Source organism: Meleagris gallopavo, chromosome 2 (assembly GCF_000146605.3).
Source record: "Meleagris gallopavo isolate NT-WF06-2002-E0010 breed Aviagen turkey brand Nicholas breeding stock chromosome 2, Turkey_5.1, whole genome shotgun sequence".
NCBI lineage: Eukaryota > Metazoa > Chordata > Aves > Galliformes > Phasianidae > Meleagris > Meleagris gallopavo.
In genome coordinates, this window is record NC_015012.2 from 44799977 (window position 1) to 44807378 (window position 7402).

The window sequence follows — 7402 nt, forward strand, 5'->3', positions numbered from 1 at the left end:
GAAACAGAAACATGTAACTGTGCCTTAAGAGAAAGTGAACTATACATCTAGGGAAAAAATAGCATTGAGGACAGTCATCTACTTTACAGATGTCATTGTTTCCTTTATAAAACGCATTAGGAAGTGTAATAGGATCTTTATTGTGTCCTACAAGCACTAATTCTTGATAGCTGTGCAAAGAAAGGAAAATAAAACTAGAGCAATGAACAGGCTAGAACCTGACATAAGCCACAGTGACACCACTTGCCAGGCGTGCCATGGCAGCAGGGCAGGGCTCTTGCAGGCTTGCAAGTACTCAGCACCCTGCTGCAGCCCACCGCTCCTGGCACATCTTCCCCTGACTCAGTACATTGCATCTAGGTGAGACACATTTCTGACTGTGGCAGTTCGTTTGGGGTAAGTTAGCCCTTTGGAAAATTTCATTGTCAGTTAAGTTTCTGTTTCCACCCTCGTTCTTGAGTGGAGTCTGCTGAGCCCACACACATGCTGACACATTTCTCACCCTGCTCACACTGCAAGCTGAGCTTCTCTGAGATGCACACGTTGATTTGCATGAAGAGTCCGGGGTTCAATGCCACTGAGTTCTACCACCCTTATAGCAAATCTGATAATTGTCGCTGTCTTACTCAAATCAAAACAAAACTCTGTTGGTATGGGCCAAGGAGTGGGGTGCCTCTGACTACGCTTTCAGACAAACAATACCTTGCATGTGCAGGCTCTTTGCAAAGGACTGTCTCAAGACAAAAGTCACGTTGTTCAATCCATTTCTTAGTTTTCTCCTGACAGTTGGTAACAGCTTGTGAAAGTAACAAACTTGAGGCTTAGAAAGGCCTTTGATAGCACGCTTTTCTATGGAATGAAGGCACTCAGGTATAAACATCTACGATAGATGGGTGGAAGTAAGGGCCATGGATTGCTACTCCATCTCTGGGTGTGAGCCTTCTCAAAACCTTCTCAAAGTTTGCGGCACCCTGGATCAGCCCCCAGAAAGGTGAGACAGTCACAAGTCTGGTTGTGATTTGCCATGTGCAAGTACGTGAATTCCAGGTGATAGTTTGGGCTTGTCTCTAGGATCTGGACAGCATTTCATCAAAAATATATGTTGGAACTGCCAAAGCCAGCTGCCAGAGCATTTGAATAATTAATTTCAGTTTGCTTTCTGGTTCTTGTCTTAAGGGCTTTCACTAAAGGAAATGCACAGTCTCTTCACTCACCGGGACACAACTGCTGTGTTTTTATTCTTCTTTATACCAGCGTAAGTGCAGACAACAGCCTATCCTCCATGCAAAACTTCCTGTATTTTTTTATATTGGGCCTGACTCTGTCCCCTTTGATGGTCAAACTTCCATTGACTTCATTGAAAGAGAGATTAGGCAATTAATTTTTACTGGCACAGGTTTCTTATTAAGTAACACAACAGCATAGTATTCTTATCTAAGAAATTATTTAAGAGAGAGGAGTAGAAAAATGACTGTATGGAGGCATAAGCCTGATGAGAAGAATGCTTCTACAAGAAAAAAGGCAGAGATGTGAAAAGACATGTAATCTTTTTTGTGAAAGAAGTCTAGCACTCAGGGGAATTTGGATGCAACTTCCAGTTAGATTAAGGCTTTCTGTTGTCCTGCAGGCATTCTGATGCTTTCTGTGATTTCTTTCCCATCTATAATATATGGGTAACCATATACATGGAAAGTATTTTTAAAGTAATTGCTTGCAAATTGCTTTAGAGAGCCTGAAGTGGAATATGGTTAAAAAATGCAATATGATATTTGTTATCACATTAATTGAAAATCTAGTTTAGTCCATCAACTTAATTTGTCACCAATGTCACATGTATGGCAAGGCTTCTAACATTATTTAGCAATCACCTTGCAAGTGAAAGTGTTGCATTCAAGAACTGGCATGTCTATCTCCTTTCATCTTCAGAGAATAAGGATCTGAAAATTCCCACGTAGTACAGGTTTGAAGGCTGATGGGCATATTACTCTGAGTATCAGGTAAACTGGAGAGTGCTTGTTGGAAGGAAATAAGAAAACCTGATGGCCATGGTGGCAAATCCTTTACAAGCCCTCCCAGTCTGCCACGGGTGGGAAGCACCTGTTGTTCAATCTGTCTTTATGATTTGTATTGTATGGCAAACACTCGTTAAACACTCGTTAAACTGCCATTTTGCAACATATGCAGCCAGGCCACCATTTTATGTCTGGCCATGACAGACAGAGGGCGGATAGGTTGCTCCACTCAGACACTTAGATGAAGACAGAGTTGCTTTCAAAGAAAGCTATGAAATGTTAAACTGTAGATGAGTATGATCAGAACAACAAACCTCAGGAAAATAAGCTCAATAGATTGGTAACTGAGATCAAAATGAAATGTGTATGTGTTGCAGTGAGAATGCTGACTAAGGACCAGTTGGCCTTGCTGTACCAGCTCAGTAGCCTGCCCGAGCCAACATTCACGCAGTAGCAGGCACTAGTTTTGAAGCTGTAAGTTATTAAATGTGTCTATACTAGGCTGTAAGTTACAAACTTTGTGACTCTTTGTTGGATTTAAGCTCATTGAGATCCCCTTCATAATGGGAGTCCCCAGACTTTTGACTGTCTCATGAAAGAAGGAGTGAGTGAGCAAGAACTCTTCCTAAACCTGCACCAGACTCTCTGGGTCATGTAGCTCCATAGCAATAGGGAAGGTTATTTATCTACTTGCTCTTTCCTAAGAGTAAACAAAATGTAAGACAGCAAAAAGACCATTACTAAAACAGACCTATGTAGGTAAGGAAATGACCTTAAGAAAATTGTATATTCCGAGGTATCTGGAGATGGAAATGTAGGGAATTTGTCTTCTCTGTGCATCTCTCCATATCTGCTGCTAGATGATTTAAAGGAGGGGGTTGCACAGCACCAATTGGACAGGTGGAGAAATGGAGAAATGAAAGGGGAGAAAAAACCTCTGTAAAGAAGGATTGTCTTCCATGTAATTAATTTAACTGTCAGTATACCTGCAGATATGGCAAGATTTCAAATACCGCTTGGAAAATTTTCTTGTCATATAAAAGAAACATTTGTCATCACAAATTGATGTGTCTATCTCCCGTCATCTTTACATAGCGAGCACATAAAATTTGATATGCAGGTATTTGGTGTGTTATTTGGAATGGAAATGAAGTATAGATTTACTTCTCTGCATGTACACAGAGTACTGACTATTGGTGAACTTTAAATAAATTTGCTGTTGGATATTTCGGGAGATTAATTGTGTTTATCTGATACTGAATGCTTTTGTTAAGTTATATTTCATTTTAGGTCTGCACCAAATTACTATTATAGCAATCGTAGATGATGTACAGTTAATACTAAACGTGAACAGTATTGTCAATTACTGTTTATGGGGATCTTCTCTTGCTTTCTTTAACTTACTGTGTTGTAAAAGATTTATTCTGTGAGATGGAAAACGTATTTAACATCCTTCTTATCAGTACACTTCTCGCACTGCCATTATTATCTATCAGCTTTGCCATAAAACCAATGGTCATGCAGTATAATTGCAGTATCATTTTCTGTGTATATTCCTTTTCAGTGTACTTCTTCTCTTAGGGGAATTGTCTCTTCGTCCAAGGAGGAGAGTTTATTTTATTAGGCATTATACAAATATGTATTAGATGATATATCATTTCAGAAATAATTTTATTTCAGTAAAAAGATTTCGAACTCACTTCTTGGGATGAAAAATACAGCTTCCTGGACTGTATAAAGTTACTATATTTTGAAATCTAATGCAAATAACAGATTTTATGTAATTTCTCAAAACCTTACAGTGTTATTGTAACTGTTTATTGGCTTAAAATGATATATGCACTTAAAATGATATATGCACTTTCAACCTTCGATTTGAATTCCAGAGAACTGATTTAACCTATCTGAGGCCTCAGTCCTATGTTTTAATGTATTTTAATATTTTGTATTTTTATAAATATTTAAGTACATCTTAAAACATTTTAATAAGATTTAGAAAATAAAATTCAAGAATTCATACAATCCACTAACCATCTCCACTTAAAGTCAGCTCTCTACATAAGGAAAATTATTTTTATGACAAGTTTAGTGAAGCACTGGAACAAGTTGCCCAGAGAAGTGGTGGATGCCCCGTTCCTAGAGACATCCACGGTCAGGCTGGACAGGGCTCTGAGCAATGTAATCGAGCTGTAGGTGTCCCTGTTCGTTGCAGGCAAATTGGACTACATGGCCTTTAAGGGTCCCTTCCAACTAAAATGATTCTATGATACCTGAATTATTCCTACCAGATATTTACCTAGCTTAAAAAAAGTCCCACAGTCAGGATAGGTTGCTCACTGAAGGTGAAAGTAGAAGGAAGGGATAAGAATGGAATATGTATGCACAGCACAGTCCTTTTCTGCTGTGGCAGCACACAACCTATGCAAAGATGCTACTTGTAAGACACATATTTAAGTATATAACATGCTTTCCAGACCATATAATTCTCTGGACAGACTTACTGGAACAGGAAAATAATAGTTGCTTTCTAGGAATCTATAACCATATGCTTTGGCTGCTGCAGAACCTCTCTTATTTGCAATGCTTTCTGAGCTCAGAGCCAGGTGAGAGGCCAGCAGGAGCTGGCAGCCACACAAGACCCCAGCAGATTTGGTCAGGTTTCATCTTTCTCTAAGCTACTGCCAAGGTAGATACATCTATCAAAAAACAGTCGTTCACACAAACATAAAAGCTGTCATTAAAATGCCCTTCTGCCATACCCACCTTCATGTATAGATGCTGCATCTACAGAGATACTCCTTGACTGGAGTAAGCAAATCTATGAGCTCTAGTGGCATTTGTATAAGCTGTTTGGTGCCCACAGTATCTACTGTCTGCATTTCTTACCTGTAAGACTTGAAGGCTGATAACAACAGCATCCTGGAAACCTGAAATACTTGCAGCATCTACAGACAGGTTTGAAAGATAAAATGTATGCCTTCACTTTCCTCAGATAGGTTTTCAGGTTATCTGACAAATACCTCTCTACCTTGACACATGTCATTAATTTTTAACTTTTCCCAGCTAAAACACTCCCCTGTAAAGTATAACTGTAAAAATGACTTTGTTTCATTCCATGGAAATCTGTCATGCTATTGCTGTATCACATATAACTTGTCTATAGACTCTCCATTGGGTGAGACCTCTAGATAGCAATTTGTGCTATGAAATGTATTGCCCTTGGGCTGCGTATTATAAGCTACAGAGGATCCCAAGTGATTCTTCCTTTGCCTTCAGCTCACTAAAAAGCATCTTTTCATCTTAGATCTGTCACACATCGCCACCATGCTAATCTTGGGTAGGTCTACTGCAGAGCATTTAGATCTAGCCACAAAGCCATTTGTGCAGGATACTTTCAGAGCCTGTGGTGAAGAAGCACACTGTGCCATCTCTTTCTGGAAGAATATGGGTATCTTGCTTGTTGAAAAGGACTGGCAGCATGGGGTAGGTGATGCAGGCAATGTAAAACCAAGCTGTTCTAGCACAGAGATGTTTTTATGCATTGAAACTTTTTGGTTGTAAGAAAACAGCCTGTTTTCTCTGACTAACTAATTATTTGAAAAGGATGCTCCACACAAACTGGATATATTCTCATTTTCTGATGGCTCTCTTTGTGTATGTCTGTTTAGCCTCTGTCACGCTCTTACCAGGCCTCAGCCCCTGACTCTCCCTAGCCCCCCAGGTACTTCTTCCTTCACTCCTAATTTACAGCTTGCCCATTTTCTGATCAGAGAACACTGTTGAGAGGAAAATGAAGAAGTACATTTTGGCAATGGGAACTTGCCCTAGAACCATTTACTGTTACTGGCCTCACACCCAAATCTGAGCTCCTACTATGTGCTTCCCATCCAGTCTTTTCAGTCAGTCATATTACAAAGACTTCCTCGCCTCTCCTCTGCCAGGTAACAAAGTGCTCCTCTGTTGCTGAACCTGCTGTTAATCGAAGGGTGTGTAAGTGTAAAGAAGATACCTCAATCCCCTCTGATAACAGGTGTCAGAACATGTCTTTACGGAACACAGAAGCAGGGTTAGGAAACACTTTTTGTTAGGCCAACGGCTGTGATAGGATCCTTGCCATGCTGAGTGTGTAGGACTATACCCTTGTGTTCAAAAGCCATGACAAGAATATAGACAGCCAATGGTTTACTTGATAACAAACCAAGCCTTCTGCTCATGGAAATCAGTTTTGCTCCATTGGTTTCAGTTAACCTTTTTTTTTTTTTATGTCCACCATGAGAAAATACTTTAAGTATGCTCATTTATCAATTAATAGCTCAGTGATTAAGATGCCATCACCTCCAGAGTCAATGCAAGAGGCAGGGCTATTCCCCTTCCATCCAATCTGGCATTTAATACAATCTTAACTAGATTTGCAGTGCCTTAAGCACTTGCGTATGCGTAATGAACCTTCAGATCCACATATGAGAGCCAAGCTGTGGTTCAGAAGGAATCAGGGGCATTAAGCTGAGGGCTTGCTCCACATGCCTTGCTGGCATAACTGGAGAATGTTAACTCCTTTCCTAAAGGACCGAGAGGATGCCCTGTCATGGGGCATCCTCTGCCTCTGAGTGCACCTCTGTCTGCACAGCTTTCAGCAGCCCTTCCTTTTCTAACATCCTTCTTCATTCCCAGTCAAGGAGAGAAAAGGAAAGCTAAAAGGAAAAGAGCTGCAGAGCTCAATGCTGCTCTTTGCTATCCCTTGCAAATCCAAACAACTCTGTGATCTTCAGCAAAAATTTAAGCTGGATTTAGCTAGCTGGGGAGAGCCTTGACTTCTGAATTCTTGTCAGCAGCCCATTCCTCATGCCAGTGAGAAGGATCTCGCTGCATCACTGATGTTTAGTGAAGAAGCTGTTCTGTGAAGTCCCCTGCTTTTGCCAGAGGCTGCAAGGACTGTGAAAGGCTCAGTGGAGAAGTGCTTGAAGGGCATTGCTTGAGGTGGGAGTGTTGCAGCTGGAGACTCCCAGTGAAGGCATATAATGAGAGGATTTCCTAGCATCAGTCTCAGTCTTCCTGCATTCATCTTGGAAACTCTTAACTCATTTGATTTCGGGATTGCTTAACAATCCATCGGGTTGAAAAGAGAAAGGTTGACATTAATATCAAGTTATCTGTTCAGGACCATGAAGCAGTAATTCAATTAATCCAGAGTGTGCAGAGTTACATCAGACCTAATTCTAGCTTAAAAGAGGCTTACTTGGCTCATTCAGAAAAGCAAACATAAATTTTAGGTGTCTGAGAATGGGTTCTGTAATGCAGAACTGAACTAGCATCAAAGTGCTCTATTTTCACCTAAAAAAATTTCACGAGTATCCATTATTAATCAACAACATTAACTCCATAGCAGGTAG